Genomic DNA, 20,215 nt, shown 5'->3' on the forward strand with positions numbered 1-20,215 from the left:
ACAGAGAACTTAACAATGAGGAAGAGAATCAAGGGTTGGAGCCAATCAACATTCCTACTCAATCTTACCTTATTGTAGGTCCCGTCTCCTGGCTTTTGTCTACCCTGATCCTATGTTCTCCTACATTGTCCTTCTGGTGGTTACAAGAAACTCTTCTTTCTCCTTATGCCAATGGAAAAGCTACTAGTAGGGGTATGTGCTTCGGGTATCCGATTCGGTAAAAATGCCCAAATTGGACCCAATCCATAAAGATTTGGGAGTTCCAAATCAAAGGTTCCTGAAGCAATTCGGTCACTTGGGGAAGCTTTGGGGCCTTTCCTGAACTTCAACTGGCCTGTGGGGGAATGCCCCCCATGGGCTAGTTGTTTAAAGGGCTCTCTCCCACCACCCCACTTACCTGTGCCTTCCTGGCAGCGACAGCGGCGGCTCTGGCCTTCCCCGTCACCCAGCTGACCACTGCAGCAGGGAAAGAGGCAGCATGAGTGGCAGAGGCGCCTGCTCCAGCCTTCCCCACGGCCCAGCTGGCCGCTGTGGCAATGGAGGAGGTAGTGCAGGCGGCAGAGGTGCCGCTTTGAGCCTTCCCTGCTGCCCATCTGGCTGCTGTGGGGAAGGCGGTGCGGGTGGCAGAGGTGCCGCTTCCAGCCTTCCCAGCTGGCCACTGTGATGGCAGAGGAGGCGGCGCAGGCCACGGAAGCGCTGGTTCTGACCTTCCCCACCACCCAGCTGGTCTTTTACCTGGCTCCACGGCCAGGTAAGTGGGTGGGTTGGGGTGGGGAGGACGGGGGGACTAAGTGGGTGGGGCTGGGAGACAGCTTCCACCTCACTTCAGTATGCTCCAAATCTCTATGGAACATACTGAAGCAATTTAAATACCCGAAGCTGAAGCTTGCCATTTCGGCTTTCGGGGTATTACAAACCCAATTTTTTCCCTGTGCACACCCCTAGCTACTAGTTATTACTACTATATGCAGCCAAATCTTTAATTGCACAGAGCTGGAAATCTGATAAAGTTCCCTCAATTACACAGTGGATACAAAAGATATGGGATGTAATGGTAATGGATAAGATATCTGAACACCTAATACTGAATGACAACTTCAACCTCCAACCTTGTTTCTTGGAAAAATGGTTCTCTTTTTTTGATCATGTAACTAGCTATGCATCATCATATACTTCTTTACCAAAAAAATACTCAGACTTTGTACTTCACTAATAAGGCATAACTCAGCTCTCTACTTCTCTAATATTTTAATGGATATTGCATTTATTATGTCTGATTATTGTATTGTTAATAAGTTGTTCAAATTGTTGTTTGTATAATATTTGGAAAATTAAATTTAAAGTATTTTTAAAAAAGAAAAGCTGCTAGGATCCAACCCCATGAGTTCTAAAGAGAGATGTTAGCCAAGCTCTTTTAAAGCTTGACAAAAAAAATTCCTGTTGTGTTTACGAATTCTCATTTTTGTAATTAACTCATCTAAAGCACATCTACTTTGGCTCCATTACATTTTACATACATCAGAACAACTGTGAATGACTGAATGGTACTTCTTCTAGCAGTAAGTTTGGTAAATACATCTCCCAGCAGAAATGTTTGGAGGTTTGTCTTGGTTACCTCATAGATACAACTGGGCCTCATTTCTGGGGGGTCTTGAGAGCATTGCCAAAAGGGCTATTTGTGACTACTCCATTTGGGCATTCCTCTACCCCCCACCACCCAAAAAAGGACCGGGTTGCATATTTTTGTGCATATTTTAAATAAATCTCAAAACCAGTTTCAATCACAAAGTGTTTGCAGATGCTAGGAGTTTTATAAAAATGATATTCTCGCCAGTAGGTTTCGAAATATTCTTTTAGAGATGCTGGGGTTAAAATTTGTTCCTGACATTTATAATATTCAATGCTAAAAAAAGAGAAGAAGTTAAAACCTCACAGAAAAGAATAATTGCTCCCACAGGGACCAATCCACAGGTCACAAGGGTTTTTTTCTTCTTCACTTGACTGCAGTGGAGCCTTGGAGGAGCTTTTTTCCAGTAAAACCTGAACATCAGCTAGCAGTCTAATCAAAGTTTTGCTCTTCTGCACAAAGCTGAAGGAAAGTGCCACTCCATTCACACAGAACAGATGGGCCCCCCAAGAGCTTAGAGGGAAGTTTGTCTATTCAGAGGAAAAAAATAATAAATAGGGTGAAAATAAATGGCTTTTAAAATTTATTATAGGCAGATTAATTTTTTTTCTTGTGCTGAGTAAGGAGGCAAGAAATGGGAGGAGGGGTTGCCCCCTAGACATAATTAATTACTGGAAAAATTAATTTGTGTTGCTTAAACACAGGATTCTAAGCGTGCACAGGGCCGCTTTACGCCATTCAGACAAAATTGTACACAGCTATAGTCCTAGGATATGATCCTTCTTGCTATACTTTGCAGTCTCCTTTTTTCTCCTTTGCAATGGGATGCACGTGGAACCCACCTCTTACTCAAAATTATGCTCAAAGGCAGCAAGGCTTGGAGAATGCATCCAAGATGTCCACTTTATGTCAGGCCATGGATGACAGGCTATGGCAGATAGATCCCTATACCATTGCAACAAAAAATCCAGGCTCTTGGTTAAATGGCTTTATTCAGAAATCAGATTATTGCCACAGATATGTCCATAGGGTTACTCAGAAGCATGGAAGGCATCTAAGCAGTAAGATCAAGATTGGCAGGAATAGTAATGTGGGAAAATCCTTCCTCTTAACATACTTGTTTGCTCCTTCCCCCTCCCAACAGTAAACAGGACTTTGGGCACGAACGCGTCCTGAGAACGTCTCACATATTTGTACTATCAAGTCAAGACACTGAGAAAGCAGATCATAGCTGAGACATAGCAGTGCATGGGAGTGAGCAGTATACAAGGTCAGAAGCACTGAGAGTTTCTACAGTCCATTAGACAGGGCTTTTTCTGGGAAAAGAGGTGGTGGAACTCAGTGGTGGAACTCAAGACTGCACAATGACGTCATTTTGGGTCAGCTGGAACAAGGGGGGAGTTTTTTAAAGTTTAAATTGTTCTTGGCGAAAATGGTCACATGGTCAGTGGCCCCACCCCCTGATCTCCAGACAGAGGGGAGTTTGGATTGCCCTCTGCGCCGCTCAGTGGTGCAGAGGGCAATCTAAACTCCCCTCTGCCTGGAGATCAGGGGGCGGGGCCACTGGCCATTTGACCATTTTTAAGAGGTGCCGGAACTCCGTTCCACCGTGTTCCTGCTGAAAAAAAGCCCTGCCATTAGATGAAGCGCCTCCAATAAGCCTGTGAAAGAGTTATGCCATTGGCAATATGACATCAAGTTATAGCATGAAACATTGGTTCGGAACAACAGGTCAGCATTAGCATTAGCATTGCTGACAACAGCATCAGCATTGGCATGGACGGGGCCCAGACATGATGCTCTACTCCTGGATGAAATATTTGGGACTTTCTTTCTCGTACAGTTCAGGATGTCACATTTGAGTTTAGTGGTACTTTAAAAGCTTTGTGCAAGGGTTTGGATTCTCCCCTGGCTGTTTTCCTAAGAACTGCAAATCTTCTCATATCTCCCACACTAAGATCTGTCTGGTGATGTTTAAACAGTATTAGCAATATTTAGAAAAACAGCCGGTGTACGGGTGGATGGGAATACAAACACTGAAAGCTTAGAAATTACCAGAACTAGTGAATACCAACAGTTTGCAAACACGGTTGAAATGTATAGGAGGCAAAAAAAGGCAGAATATTAATTTGGAATAGACAGAGTGGGGATTTGAACCTGGGTCTCCCTGACACTCTAATCACTACAGCCACTGGCTCGAGTTAGCATGAACGTGGGTCACTTTCTAATCTGGCCCCACTCATTCCTGTATTACAAGAGTTGCTTGCTTAGGTTCTATATCCAGATTATGAAATGCCCCCAACCTAGATACACACAAACAGCAAATGGGATCGGCTGAGAAAGTGTCAAAGGCTCTCTACAAGTTTAGAAGGAACACTGAAAATCTGGAGAGAATGAAAAACCAAACAAAGTTTATTGAAGGGAATACAACAAGCCGTCGGACCAGAGAATTACCAAAGTACTACTGAGTCATCAACAGAACATTAGAAAGTCCAGGTTAAGTAACATATATTCCAGGCATACACTGAGCAACAATATCTACTCAAGAGGCATAAACAGCCAAAGTGAGAGAAAACAGGGGAATAAATCAGGGGTTAAATCTATTTACCTGTCCTGATCCAGCAAAGATAGAATTCTTTAGGCAGCGGTCCAAGCGTCCAGGCAGCTAACCGCCCAAAAGCAGAAAAGAAGCAGAGGCTCCTGATACGTGTCGGACTGGTGATTTGAGGCTACACAGAGCATGCATATAATGGTAAGGTAGCATATTGTTGGGACAGATTCTGGCTCCAGTTATAGGGTAGGTATGAAAAATGGGGAGAGAACCAGGGGGGAAAGCAGGTATGTTACCAGATTGTCCCAAAAGGAGGGGATTGGAGTTTTGATGTTTTTCCCCCTTTTTTCTAATTTGACATTTTAATTTCACTTCTGGTGTTTTATTATATAGAAAGCCAACCCAACAGCCTTTGGGCTGAGGGGTAGGACACAAACTGATTAGTAAATATAAATTAAAGCAAGCCACAGATACCCACACACAGAGAGAACCTGCCTCCTGTTTCCTCTGTCTCTTTCCAGAAAACTATTGAACTTAAGGTCACAACATCTGACAGTTTATTATTAATGGACAAAATTAATATTCTAGACATTCTGCTCTGAAGCCGTAGACATTTGCGCCCACAGAGCTCAATTATGCGGCATTTGTGGTTACAGGAAGAGGAGAGTCGACGTGTAGAAAATGCTGAACTGTCCACTGCTCGAAGTCGGCACATACAACACAAGGCCCAACTGAACCATGGTTTTGTTTTCACCAATCTGAATGGACAGGAGGCAAAATACACAGCACAGCCCTGTTTGCTTCTCTCAAGGAGGCCTGCCATATATACTGACAACCTTGGTAGCGACAAATCAAGATGGATAGCCTGTCTGTAGCAGTAGAAAAGAGCAAGAGTCAAGTAGGACCTATAAAACTAACAACATTTTCTTTTGGTAGAGATAAGATAGGCTTACATTAAAAGTGGGAGTTTTTCTTAATGTAAAGGTGAAAAATAATAACATTCAAGGGTCAATTTATACATGCATCAGTATCGTGAACTGTTCCACAAATTGAGGTGACCCCGGCTCCACGGAAAAGCGTGTGTCTTGAATGTCAACTCTTGACAGGTAGATTCAGCAAACTTTACCTGAGATCCTTACAACACACAAAAGTATTTACTTAGGTGGACCAATGGCCTTTCACAGTATACATTTAACTGCCTATTATATTTTTATCCTGCCTTTCTTCAAAAAGCTCACAACCATCCTGTGAGGTAGGTGAGGTTGAGAGACAGCGACCGGCCCAAGCCTCATGGCAAAGGAGAGATTTGAACCTGGATCCCCTAGATCCCAGTCCAGAACTGTAACCTCTACACCACATGAGATCACAATTGCTTCAGGCCATTGGAGGGGAATCATACATTAGAATGAATGGGGGGAGGAGAGGTCTCTCTCCTTCCACTCAGGGCCAAGCTACACATGACGAATGACACTTGAACAGCAAGTGTATTTCTCCCTGTTCACTTGCCCTCCACTCAATCCACTTGCTGTTCAAGTGTCATTCGTCATGTGTAGCTTGGCCCTCAGAAAACCAGGGCAGATTCTGAGGGGGAAAGCACAGGAACGCAGTTCCAACAGTTCCCCAAAGAGGTCACATGTCAGGTGGCCCCATCCACCTGACTCTCGGCCATTTGGGCCCATTTCAGCCTGGATCGGGGCCGAAACAGCCCAGATCAGACCTCTGACGGATGGTGGATCATTCTCCCACTCAGCAGTGGCCCAATCCTGACCATTTGGGGCCCCTTTTCAGCCCCCTTTTTGCCATTTTTGGCCAAATTTCAGCCCTGAATAGCCAGGATTGGGTCCAAAACAGCCAGGATAGGTGATGTCAGGGTGTGTGGCATATGCAAATCAGTTATGCTAATGACACACTTCTGGTGCTGCCAAGGGGCGTGGCATATGCTAATGAGTTATGCTAATGAGTTCCTCCAGCTCTTTTTCTACAAAATGACCCCTGCAGAAAACTATATTGCCAGAAAGGCTACGCTGCACCCTTCTTCCTCTGTGTTAGAGGACATAAAAACATGTGAAGGATGATGCTGTTTTAGACCTCTTTCAGAATCCACATTATTTTAGGATCAGCTCATTGCATTTGCTTGTTTTTAAGATAGCTTTAAATGCTCAGGCTTTGGACTGGATCTTTTTGTTGGTTTCTAAAATGCCACAAGAGCTCGGGGTAAATTCTCCCCCATCACAATAAACAGTATAATGGCAGCCCAGTTGTGTGTGTGTGTGTAGGAAACAGCCCCAATGAGACTGGGACTGTAGCACCAGTGCACACTAGTTACCAATTTGCAAGCTCTGGATTTTTTTTTTAAGTATATTTTTCATCAGGTTTCCTCATGCTAGGGGTGGTGGTGGTACATTTTTGTTTGATGTTTTAATTACGCATTGTAAGCTGCTCTGGGTTACGGGGAAAGTGAGCTATAAATGTTTTAATAAATGAAAAAAATAAAGAGAAAGAATCCAAGGCAGCTCACAACAAATTAACTCCAAGACCGGGAAACAAAGAACATGTCATTAAAAAGAACCTTCAAATAAGCTCTTTTAATATAACCGAAAAGCCTAAATAGGCTGAGCAAACTTCCTCAACTCACCCCCCAACGTATACTTACCATCTCCCTGTGGTCCCAATCCAAGAGGGATGGCCTCCATTGCCCAGAAGCACCCCCACCTACCCTCCAAAAAGTAACCCCAGGCTGGCATCGTAGTCCCTCCCCTAAGACAGGAGGAGTCTGCTGGAGGCAAAGTAAGACTCAGCACAGTGACTCATCTTCCTTTACCATTTGGGTTTACAGGATGGGAACTTTTACAAAACAAGAAGCCGGGCTTGTGAACAGCCAGTTACCTATTCACCTGTGGCAAGTAAAAAATACCTCCAGGTGACCAAGCAGGGATTTAAAGACACAGAACTGGAAGAGAACAGATGTGTGCGCAGCGTATCTCGGGCATGAATAACTTGCACTGGTATGCGAGTGCGGACAGGTTTGTAAATCAAAACGTAGATTTGTTTGCTTGCTGCAGAAAGTTTATTTGGTAGGCAACAAGTAAACTTTTTTCTTTCTTCTCCCTCTGTGATGGATTCCCTGGGCTTCCTGTCTGGGTAGGTCAGAAGAGATGCCTCTTCAGATTGATGGCTTCTCTTCTAACCCAACTGACATGCAGTGAATGGTGTTTGTCAGGGCTTTTTTCCTGGGAAAAGAAGTGGTGAAACTCAGTGAGCTGGCAGCACACAGGGCAACTGCTGGCAGAGGTGGTGCCCCTGGTACCACATGCGCATGTGCGAAGGCTGCATGCGCTCCTGGGACGGCACGATGACGTTATTTTGAGGCAATGACACCATCGCGCAGGATGTAACTACCCCTGGGAGTGCTCCCACAAGGGGGGGGAGTTTAAATTGCCCTCCGTGTGCTAGCAACTTAAACTCCCCCTTTGCTCCATCTGACTGGAGCTGCAGCAAAGGGGGGGGTTAAAGTTTAAATTGCTTTCAGAGGGTGATCTAAACTCCCCCCTTGCTCAGCTGAGTGGCACCAAGTCAGGTGGAGCAAAGGGGGGATTTTAAAGTTTAAATCACCCTCCACACCGCTCGCCACAGAGGGCAATCTGAACTCCCCCCTTGCTCCAGCTGACTGGTGCCAGTCAGCTGGAGCAGGGGGGTGGATTTTAAAGTTTAATGGTCACCGGCCATGTGACCATTTTTAGAGGTGCCGGTTCCACTGCATTCCGGCTGAAAAAAAGCCCTAGTGTTTGTTTTCAGTAACACAAAATGGCAGAATTCAGACTGCAATGGAAGCTGAATCCTTCCCCTTCCCAGTTTGTTTTGCTTTCTGATCAATTTTATAAGAGTTAACTCCCCCCACCCCTGGGCAAAGGCAGAAGACAAGAAGTCAACTTGAGCTCTCCCCCCCCCCCATCTATGATGCAAAATGTGCTATCAGAAGATTCCCATCAGCGACACCAATTGAAAATAAATTTTCACCTCCCTGCCTCTGGGAGAACTAGAGAACTAGAGAGAACTAGAAACACGAGAAGGGAAAAACACTTTAGAAGTGAAAGGGTTTCACAAAGAACATCTGAATTCTCAGCGAGCAACAGCTGAATGGGTCTGGCATCTGCAGGAATCCCTTTTTTCCTCCTCCTTTTTGGTCATGAATCTGAAGGACCCAACATGCAAAAAGGCCTGAATATCTTGGCATCTTTATTTTTACATTCCATTTAAGCAGCTCAGCAATTCACAGCACCATCAAGTACACAGCTTAAAAGAAGACCAAATTCCCAGAGTTCTCAGCCACTGAAGGCTGTCATCACGCATGGGAACTATATGTATATAAAGACTGCCTACAGTTATGACACACTGCGTTCTTATTTTTCCAGATAAAACCTTTTATTACTTTCTTCTTGCAGGGGGGAATTTGTTTGTGAACGTGGTGAGGATAATAAGTTTTCTGCTATCCTGTTTCTGCATGTGAAGAGCATATGACAACGTGTTGTGGTCAACGAGTTACACCCTACCAACATTTTTTTTGAATCAAGGCAATGCCAGAGTGGGCACCATTACTAGGCCACAAGAACAAATACAGCATCTAATTCTGTCCTTATAGGGATTGATCAAGTTGGTACAAAGTGCACTGCCCTGACCTGGATGGCTCAGGCTAGCCCAGTCTCATCAGATCTCAGAAGCTAAGCAGGGTCCGTCCTGGTTAGTACTTGGATGGGAGACCACCGAGGAGGGCCAGGATCGCTACCCAGAAGCAGGCATTGGCAAACCACCTCTGTTCATCTCTTGCCTTGAAAACCCCATGGCTACAACTTGACTGTACTTTACACACATGCACACACCTGTTAGCCACCATAATTCACTATATATATAATAACAACATTTGATTTATATACTGCCCTTCAGGACAACTTAATGCCCACTCAGAGCGTTTTACAAAGCATGTTATTATTATCCTCACGACAATCACCCTGTGAAGTGGGTGGGACTGAGAGAGCTCTGAGAGAGCTGTGACTGACTCGAGGTCACTCAGTTGGCTTCAAGGGGAGGAGTGGTGAATCAAACCCGGTTCTCCAGATTAGAGTCCCACGCTCTTAACCACTACACCAAACTGGCTCTCACTATTAGGATAGTGGGTTTCTCCAGAGGCCTCACCAGGGATCTGGGACTTCAAAGGACAGATATAGAAGACACCGAATGTATATGGTTTCCGGAGGTCATCCGGCTCTTGTTCTTGCGGCTTCCAAAAGGGCATTTTCCCTGTGGGAGCTGCAACATCTGTCCAGTAACTGTTAAGACTACAGAGATTGTTAATCCTATTACTAACAGACCTCTCTATTGCACAGCCTTTTCTAACTGTAAAACATCACACGTGGTGTATTTGATTCAATGCAGCTGTCCTCTGAAGTATGTGGGTAGTACTACTCGCCCTTTAAAGACTCGTATTCAGGAACACCAGTCTCGAATTCGGAATGGAGTCACAGATGCTCCGCTAGTGGAACACTTTATTAAATACCATGACTCTAAACCAGAATTTAAAGTGACGGTTCTTCAAGTATTACAAGGCAAAAATTCAGATGCCCAATCTGCTGCAACTTGAAGCACAGTGGATACATAGACTGAATAGCCTGACTCCTTATGGGCTTAATAATGCATTGGATTTGAGTTGTTTTCTGTAAATTTTTGGAGGTTGTTAGGTGGCTGTACCTTTAAACAAAAGACTGTATATAAGCTGTGGGAAGGTTACACCCAGGTATGACACTAGATTGACTGGAAGGAATTGCAATGGTGGAATGAGATTGACTGTTACTTGGTCTGTGAGTTGATATGTTGTAATTGGCTTGGTTAATTTTTGCTTGTAAAATGCTGAGCCAATGTTTGACTTATATTGAATTGGATAACAGATATCTTGCCTACGAAGAAGCCTTTGGGGTGAAACGGGACTGGACTTTTTGCATGCCGGCGAACCCCGTAGGCAGCGTACATTACTCAAGAGAAGACTTCTATAACCTGGGCACTACATTCTTGTGGAGAATTCTGGCTTTATATGGGACTATTAGGGCTTCCAAGCACCTTATGTATTGTTTACATGTACTGCTTGTAGAAATTTTGTGACTTGTATACCACCGTTGATGTCTAAAGGAAATTTGTGATTTCATACCATCGCTGATATTTGTTGTAAGACAATTTGTATGATGGAACAATTCATATGATGGATTTATTCGCACTGAGCACTTTAAGCACCTTAAATATATGAATTTGGGATAATTGTTGATTGCATTTTCTGAAAGGCTCTTTGTATTTTCTGCTTGTTTGGTGCCCTTGGGACAGCTCTTTTGTTACCTTTGGGATGCAGGCTGGCCAGTGTCAGATGCCCCGTAAGCACCAATCTAGGGGCAATCACATGCTCTTGGCAACATCAGCCTCTGCACTTGGGTCTGCTGTGGACTACATAGCTGGAGGTTTTGCTGGGAACTGTGGTGTGGTTCCCCCGTTGCTATGTCATGCCCTGGAATGCAGCCTGTTTGTGTGGCAAGAAGCAAAAGCATCAGTACAATCTTTAAGGGCTGGATGTGGGCAGCGGCAGCACTCGAAGCCTGGCTCTTGAGATTTACTTGTCTGTGCAGAACAGCCCAAGGCCATCCTTACATGTGCAAGAATGGGAAACTGGAGCTCAGGACAGCTTTCTGGAAAGCACCTGATCGTCAGAGCTTACTGCTACTACAAACTCCACCGTAAGAGTCAGGATTAATCACACGTTACAAGAAACATGCGCCTGCCACTGAAAAGGGACAACTGTCGTCGTCCTCCTGTCCCTCCATCGTCTTCTACCAGCAACTGAAGGTTTTTCTGTTTTGTTTGGCGTTCCCTCTCTGACCCTCCTTGCTGTTTATGTCTTAATGGTTGTTTTTAATTGTTATAGGTGTACATATTTTTAAAGCTGGTTTTAATTTTTTTTTTATCATTCGCTACCTTTGGGGAATTACGTTGGGTGGAAAGGTGGTATAAAAATGTTTCAATAAAAAAATAAACAAGACAGAATGCAACCTGCCTCGTGTCTAAATATTTCAGCATGACCTCTGCTGAGGAAACAGAGACCCAGGGACATGGTTGTGTTGAGTTGAGTGACAAAGGGGGAGAAAAAACATCCAAGAAGGGGATGTTGCTTGGGGTGGCAATGTATGTTCCCCAGAGGGTGCTCCGTTCAGCAAACAGATCCCTGGCCCCAAGGAATTTCGCCTTGTCTCGACTAGGACCAGGGCCTTCTCGGTCCTGGCACCAACCTGGTGGAACTCTCTGTCTGAGGAGACCTGGGCACGGCAGGATTTGCTATCATTCCGCCAGGCCTGTCAGACAGAGATGTTCTGCCAGGCATATGACAGTTAAGGCAGGTGAGCCATCCAACCGGCCTCCTGCCATAGGGGGGAGTATGCCCTCTGGTTCTGCGACTTATCAACTGGCCACCCTGCCCCACAGATCCGCTGATACTGGAGGGTTGTGCAATATATGTGCGCTACTGTTTTAATGAATTATTATTGATGTTTTTATACTTTTATGCTACCCTGTTGATTTTATTCTTGTGGTCCGCTCTAAGCCCACTTGCAGGATAAGCGGAATATAAATCTAAATAAATAAATAAATACGTATTGTAACGTGGAATTCTGCTTTCAAAGGTATCAAAATAAGAGACTGAATCCAACTAATTTTTCTGCTGTTGAAAATGGAAGGAGGCAATCCCCTTTGATCACCCCCCCAAAGCTACATTTGGGGCGGCATGTGAAATCGGGGCTGTAACAAGGAGGGGAAATGAGTGAGATTGAGCGCTGCCTGGATCCAAACTGTGAGCAGGTTTGACTTACAGGCAAGTCGTTTTGGCTTCATTTGCCTAAAAGGGAATTTCATGTGCAGCCATGAATTTTAATTAAGGGAGCAGAGAAAATGGAATTGTTAGGTGGCAGCTTTTCAAGACCACAGCCACGTTGAAACCGCTGAGCCTCTCCCCTCAACCAGTTTGTTTATGTGAAATGAATCCCCCATGCTCATTGCCTATGCCTCTGTGAAGGTCAGAAGACAACACAACATCTGTTGGTATGTCAGGAATGCTTGTTAAAAGAATGCACCTGTTGTTCAGAACACCAAAAACAAGGCATTCGTTTCTTACTGACTGAACATTTTAAAAGGTTGCTTCTAATGTTGACTGGGATTTGTAAGTTTTCAAAGACTCGGCAGACTCTTTCAGATGAAATCCTGGCCTCTTAATGCTAAGCGCTAAACAAATATATTCTGAAAAACCACAATAAGAATATTTTGAACAATGAATTCAGCTGCAAGACGATAAGGCATGAATCAAAAGAAGAAAAAAACAAACCACTCTAGGCAAAGAGTTTCTCTGTGTGTGTGTGAGTGTGTGTTTGCGTGTTTGTGTGAACTGTAGCGTCTCTCCTCTTTGCTAGAGAAAGGATGTTTACAATCTTCATTTTCTTTTCTGTGCCCTTGGGAAAAAAAGAGGGGGATAAATGAAAAGCGTGAACCGTAATCCATAGGAGAGCTCCCCGGATCTGGAAATTTAACACCGACAGATATGACAGCGACTCATCCGATAGCCTAAGCCCTGCTTTAGAAAACAAGGATGACAGTGAACAGAATACAGAATGAACGAGATGGATTTGGAATCTCATTCCGGGAAGGGTACCCGCATACGTGCGTATACGCACACACACAGAGCTACGCAATACGTATCAGAAGCTGGGGAAGAAAGATTTGAGCGGGGGGCACCGTATTGACACCACTGTCACTTTAAACAAGCCACAGCTAAGACCTTGTTACGTTTGATTTCCTTTATCCCACTTATGCTATTGATTCTTAGCAGGCTGGGACAGCAGCTAGCCCTGGAACCAGATTAAGGCAAGGGAAAGGGGTGTGGTGGGGGGGGGGGCAGATAAGGACATAAGCTCTGGAACGGGAAGGGGGAAGATTAACTGAGATGAAAAGAAAGCAGGTTAACAAGTCATGCTTCCAGAGAAGAGCACAAGAGAACAGCAGCAGCGAATTTCAGGGGCAGGAGGGTTTACCCATCTCTTTCAGGAGCTGGTCCGCTTTCATCCCCCTGGAGAACACCGAAGAAGGCAGCAAGAACATGGAAATGGATCTCTGAAGCACCAGGGGTGCAAAGAAAGTTAAACAGGAGTGTAGCAGCACTAACAAGATTTTATTCTGGTGTAAAATTTTGTGGAATAGAGCCTGCTTCATCAGAGAAGACAAGTGTGGTGATATGGAGATAAGAAAGGGCCTGTGACACAGTGCCTCACTCCACACCCATTTTTTTTTCTCGAACACCACAAGACATGCATTTTTTAAAACCTTCAATGGATGCAAGCAACATGCAAATGTAGACACCAGAAGATGCCTTCTCCAGTGCACTTAGCATAGATCGACTTTTCTTGGTAGAAACCCGCCCCACAGCCAATTCAAATGCACAAGGAACAGCAGAATTCCCATATCCTACAGTCTGTTCTATAGACTACTAGGTTAAGACTGCTCACATCTCATCCGACTTCAAGTGCGTATCTCATCCAACTTTAGTCCCTTGGCTAAACCTGCAAACCTTCCCAGACTCCATCAGTGTCTAATATCAGAGGACCAGCTTGTTAAACAACTACTACAAGGTTTTCAGTTATAAGAAAGTGTGAAAATAATTTAATGATCGATTGTTCCAAAAAGAAAGACCAGGGCTGTTTCCAGACGGCTTACCGGCCCCTGGAACGTCGCGCCACGGTGCGGGGGAAAACGCGAAATATCGCGTTTTCTCATGCAAGTTTTGCGCGACGTCGCGCAAAACTCGCATGAGAAAACGTGATATTTCGCGTTTTCCCCGCACCGTGGCGCGACGTTCCAGGGGCCGGTAAGCCGTCTGGAAACAGCCCAGAAATTTTCTCATTGCTCTAACATTTCTGATGCTTTGGACTAGATGTGTATTAATTTAGAAAATTTAAATGTTGCTTGCTCCAGTGACCTACTGTCCCCAATACCAGCTTTCTAAGTCAAAAGGAAGTTCCAAGGATTATATTTGTGAAGGGCCTTTTTTCTGGGAAAAGAGGTGGTGGAACTCAGGACTGCGCAATGACGTCACTTTGGGTCAGCTGGAACAAGGGGGGAGTTTTTAAAAGTTTAAATCACCCTCGGTGAAAGTGGTCACATGGCCAGTGGCCCTGCCCCCTGATCTTCAGACAGAGGGGAGTTTAGATTGCCCTCTGTGCCCGTGGCACGGAGGGCAATCTAAACTCCCCTCTGTCTGGAGATCAGGGGGTGAGGCCATCGGCCATGTGACCATTTTCAAGAGGTGCCGGAACTCCGTTCCACCGCGTTCCTGCTGAAAAAAAGCCCTGTATTTGTATAACTAGTGCCCCCAAGCCCCTAATCAGCCCCCTCCAAAGCTTGACAGAGCCAGCTCTCGGATAAGGGAGAGGCCGAAACCCAGCGACGTGAGGGTAACCAACTGTTCTGCAAAAGCGCCATTGGACCGGAGCTACGGCCTTGTGTTCTAGTAGCTCTTTTACAGACACTTCAGCTGTCTCCTAGAAGTCAAACCAACCTTTTATTAAAGCTGAATTTTAAAAATGGGCAATAGAGGAGGGAGAGCAGAATGCACTCACAGTTAAACCTCATGATATTTCTCCACTCGGTTGTATTATTGATTTGGTATTATGTAGGGCAGCTTAACTGTACGGAATATCTTCAGCCCCTTCCTGAACCTAGCTTGGAAAGAGTCTATGACACAGGTAACTGCTGTCTGGAACAGAAGGGATGTCACTGCAACCTGAAGGCACAGAATTCCCCCCTCCTGCAAATGTCACCGAGGTTGCCCTTTACAGCATTAGATCTCTAGACAGCCTCCACGGCCAGCTTTACCTTCTTCTCTGATCCTCACCATGTCATGTTCTGAATATGTTTCGTTTATGTTCAAACCAAAGAGACTCCATTTTATTTCTGTCAGTATTTTAAGTGCTTCTTTGCAGGTGGCAAGCAGTTCAGTAGAAGCTATCTTAGAGGAATGTTATGACTACAACCTTTCCAGCCTTGGGAAAGTTTCACTCTCTCAGCTTCAAGCCGGTTGTTTTGAGAACTGTGGGGGGAGGATGGGGCCTGCAGGGGTATGCTATTCTGTACCTTAACCTTTGCCTGTCATTCGTAACAATACTCGTGTATCAGCCAAGATCTTGCATCTTGGATAGTGGACTATAATGGTTGTTTATATTCAATAAATCTTTTGAAACCAATGGACTCATGTCTGATTGCAAGAGGTAGTCTGGATTGCAACTTTTAGTAAGCCACTGTCTGACACACCAAAGCCAAAACAGAATCATAATGATTATATTTGCCACAATCAAGAAAGTAAGTACCAGTGCTGTATAGTGGTTAAGAGCGTCAAAATAAGATCTGGGAGGTCCAGGCTCAGCTCCCCACCCTGCCATGGAAGCTCTCTGGGTGACCTTGGGCCAGTCACACACTCTCAGCCTCACCCACCTCGCAGGGTTGTTGTGCTGATAAAATAGAGGACAGAAAAATGTAAGCTGCTTTGTCCCCCATAAGGGACAAAGGCAGGGTAGAAATGAAATAAAGAAATAAAGTTATCTTGGTAAAAGAATAGTTGGAATAAAGTGTCAAGCCATATAGATGGACAGGGAATAATGAAAGTGACCTTGGACCAAAAGGATATCCGCACACTCAAATGTTCCCAACATTTGAGTGTGCGGATGTCATATTCTGGGCATGTCAGTTTGGGCATGAGGGCCAGTTTGCTGTAGTGGTTAAGAGCACGGGACTCTAATCTGGAAAGCCGGGTTCAATTCCCCACTCCTCCGCTCGAAGCCAGCTGGGTGACCTTGAGTCAGTCACAGCTTCTCAGGGCTCTCACAGCCCCACCCACCTCGCAGGGTGATTGTCGTGAGGATAATAATAACACATTTTGTATACTGCTCTGAGTGGGCATTTAGTTGTCCTGGAGGGCAGTATATAAATTGAATGTTGTTGTTGTCGTATCAACAAAACAGAAGGCAAGAGGCACTCTAAAGAAAGGTGGGGAAATGATATGATCCTCCCCTTCCCAAGCCAGACCATGCTTCCCTGGGACTAAAAGACGCTGCGTCTGGCTTTGTGATGTTCTCCCGCACCTCAAGAGGTGCATTTTTCAAGATATCTTGCAAACATTTTCTTCCCAGACAAATCAGCCCTAAAAATACTTGCTCGTCCTCCCAAAGGTAACTTTGGGACTATAAACCAGACATTTTCAACACTTTGCCTCCCAAGTTTCACCAAGCTGATGGCTCTGCTTTGTCTCATAGGTCTTTGCATCAGCTGGGTCAGCCAAGAACTTCCCCCCACTCCTCACCCTCCTAGTCGCCCTGATGGCATAAGCGAGGCAAGGTGCAATGCCAGGCCCTGCAAGGCCGTATGCTCGCTGGGATGGAGGAGGTCTGGTAGTGGGAAAGGAAGGAGTGAAGCTAGGGAGTGTGGATGCAGCAGTGGGGTGAGAAGGAGTTGGGTTGCGATCAGTGGAGGGTTTTGTGGATGTGTACCTCAGTATGAGGCACTAGAACCCTTAAAGCCACAAAGACAAGTTCATCAAGGTGAGTAGCAGCAGAAGAGTAAGATTCGAGTCCAGTTACACCTTAAAAACCAACCAGATTTCCAGGGCAGATGCTTTTCAGAGTCAAAGCTCTCTTCATCGGGTGTCTCTCAAAAGCTTGTAGTGTGGAAATATGGTTGGTTTTTAAGGTGCTCCTGGACTTGAATCTCGCTAAAAAATAAGCTTGAGAGTTAAAATTTAAAAGGGGGTTCATTCTGTAATCACCTCCATGGTATTCCACATGGTATCCTCTCTGTTCCCACCCAGACGGAAGGGAAGAGCAACCACACACCACAGTATTTTCAGGTTGTCTTCCAAAAATCCCAGACTCTTTAAGAAAAAGTGCTGAAAACTAGTACTGCAATATTTTTCATTGCAAGATTGAAAAGAACAATGTGGAGCTTAAAAATACTTCAAAAAGGCTTCATAATGCAGGATTTGCGCTAATCCTTCCCATCTAAAAAATGCAGTTTGGTTTCAACTGAGAGTCGGGGTGGGGTAACGAGGACCAGTCACTCAATTTTATCTCCCCAGAGCCCCAATTTCCCTCCCCTCCACTTTGGACTGGAAATGAAGGTTGAAATGCTCAGACTATGTCGTTTGGCCTGATAAAACTAAATGTATGTCAAGTACATCCCTCTGAGACTTTACAATTCATTTTAATGGGAGCTCAATCCCTATTCAAATGCCACTTGACAGAAAAATTATGAGCCAAGTGTTAATTACCTCATTAAAAAAATCCACCGTGTTTTTTCAACTGGATGGGGAAAACGAGATCAGAATAGACACCACCTAATGACAAAAAATTCTGAATGCACGACAAATCTGATTTTCAAGAAAAGGCAGTACAGTCACCATACTGACCTGTAAATAGTCAAATTAAGATTTACCATTAATCCACACTTTAGAAAAATTACGGTGCAATCCTAGGAAGAGTTACTCCAGTCTAACACCATTGAAATCAGTGGGCTTAGACTGGAGTAACTCTGTTTAGGATTGCGACGTAAGAGACGAAAATACAATACAAGTGACTTCTGGCACTTGTCCCTCTGCAGCATTAACGCAAGATGCCAAGTGCCACGCAGCAGTTTGAGTACCAGAGTAGGATCTAGGAGGTCTAGGTTTAAATCCCTGCTCTGCTACGGAAGCTCGGTGGATAACCCTGGGCCAGCCACACACCTTCAGTCTAATCTATGTCACAGGGTTGTTGTAAGGATAAAATGGAGAGGGCAGCAATGTAAACTGCTTTGGCTCTCCATTGGCCTATGAAAGAAGAAAATTAATTGTTCATTTAAGCAAACCTGGATCACAAGCTGAGAAGCTTTTCACCGTCTTTTATTCTGATGTTCTATTGTAAGTTAGACCTTTCTTGCACCAAAACCCATACAATTTTCTACTTCTTCCTTGGCTATCTTTGGTACCCACATTGTACTCGTCTTTTGATAGCGGGTCTCTATGCATGGCTTGCACCCTGACCTATGGTGGGTTTACAGGCAGGGATATCACTGCCATTTCTCCCCTTGAAAGAGAGAGAGAGAGAGAGATGGGCCTCTTGGAAAGGTACCATTTCTCTCATCCCAACATGACAAATTCCACTTCTCCAAATTCCGTTTTCTGCTCTAGTACCTGCTGTCCTCCTGCATCTGGTCACCCTATACAGAAAAACAGGAAGAATTGTTCAGTATAATAGGGAAAAAAATTAAAAATGGATCCCGTGTTTTACTTTAAAATGAGCCTTGAAAGATGAGCCCTAGGATTAAAATTATTGTTCTTTGTTTCTAAACGTTTTCAGAGTGCTGCTGAAGATTGCTGCTCTAAAGCTGCTTTTGACTGGCTCCAGCAAAATCTCAAAAGATTTGGACAACAGATACAAGGAAATAATTTTCTACAGCTTATTCTCAATTTTTTCCCCATGGTAATGAGGATTACAGCCTGGGCCAAGACTTTCTGGACCTCAGACCCCCCCATGTCGGGCCCTGCCTAGAATGAAGTCAGGAGTGACTGATCATATGCCAATCTGCAGCCGCTGCCAGCACTGACTGGCCAGTGCCTGTACATCACTAATCTACTTCTCTCCCTATCGCTCGACAGTTTCACAGCTCTTTTAAAAGCGTTTTTCCTTAAGAAAAATATATAAACCAACCAAAACCATGAAAAGCTTTCCTTTTTTTAAGGCAGACGAGATGATTTTTCAGAAGCATGGTGAAAGGGTAAGTCAGACAAATGAATTAGCACTTGGACATATGTCCAATGTACTGTGGTGGAGGCAAGGGAAAGTCAGAATTACTCCACAGGAGAATGAAGCAGACAGCATATTTAAAGATACGTTCTGAAATCACCTGCATTTCTAGTCCTCATGGCTATAAGACCTAGTTTGAAATCATGTTAGCAATGTACCCACTGAAGTTTCACAAGTGAAAGAAGCAAAAATGTTCAGTTTGGTAGGACCAGGGCTTTTTTTCTGGGAAAAGAGGTGGAGGACTGCACAATGACGTCACTTTGGGTCAGTTGGAACAAGGGGGGACTTTTTTAAAGTTTAAATCGCTCTTGGTGAAATGGTCACATGGCCAGTGGCCCCGCCCCCTGATCTCCAGACGGAGGAGAGTTTAGATTGCCGGCGCCGAGGGCAATCTCAACTCCCCTATGTCTGGAGATCAGGGGGCGGGGCCACCAGCCATGTGACCATTTTCAAGAGGTGCTGGAACTCCATTCCACTGCGTTCCCGCTGAAAAAAGGCCCTGGGTGGGACTGAACTTTCCTCATTGTGTACAGTTCCTTGCCACCCTGTCTCACCAAGAAACTATGCAAAATAGCTAAAAGTGTAGAACAGGCCATTATGAAACAAAAGCAGTTATGCAAATCAGTTCAAGTTGCAGAATGTACACATCTCTCAGAATTCTGCCTCACTAGGCACAGATTTTAATTTTTTTTTATCTGTACATACAGCTCTGGCTATCATTTTAAGCCCTGAAATTGATCTGCTGATGCTCATTTGCACCTGTTCTCCCTTGGCTACTCCTTGTTTACTTTGCTCACCAATATTCATTGGATATTTAAAAATTAAACAAGAACGCCTTTGTCTTTCTAATTAAACTTCTGTTCCACTCTCCGTCACAAGGGCCCAGAGCTGTTCAAATTGTACCATTGTGTGAATTCACTTTTCCAGCTTCCTGAATCTTTGGCAAGCAACTTTGCTTTCTATCTGTCCTCATGTAGCACCAGGACTCATTTTGAGGGGGAACGCGCAGGAACGCAGTCCCCAAAGAGGTCACATGTCAGGTGGTCCCGCCCACCTGACTCTCGGCCATTTTGGGCCTGTTTCAGCCTAGATTGGGGCCGAAATGGCCCGGATCGGGCCTCTGATGGGTGGTGGATC

At 44.7% G+C, this 20,215-nt stretch overlaps 1 protein-coding gene across 1 annotated transcript in view; it reads right to left on the bottom strand.

The window, feature by feature from the left end:
- The window catches only part of PEPD (peptidase D), a 223,321-nt gene that overhangs the window by 108,932 nt on the left and 94,174 nt on the right, over positions 1 to 20,215 (bottom strand). The window lies entirely within an intron of this gene.

Source organism: Eublepharis macularius, chromosome 16 (assembly GCF_028583425.1).
Source record: "Eublepharis macularius isolate TG4126 chromosome 16, MPM_Emac_v1.0, whole genome shotgun sequence".
Lineage (NCBI taxonomy): Eukaryota > Metazoa > Chordata > Lepidosauria > Squamata > Eublepharidae > Eublepharis > Eublepharis macularius.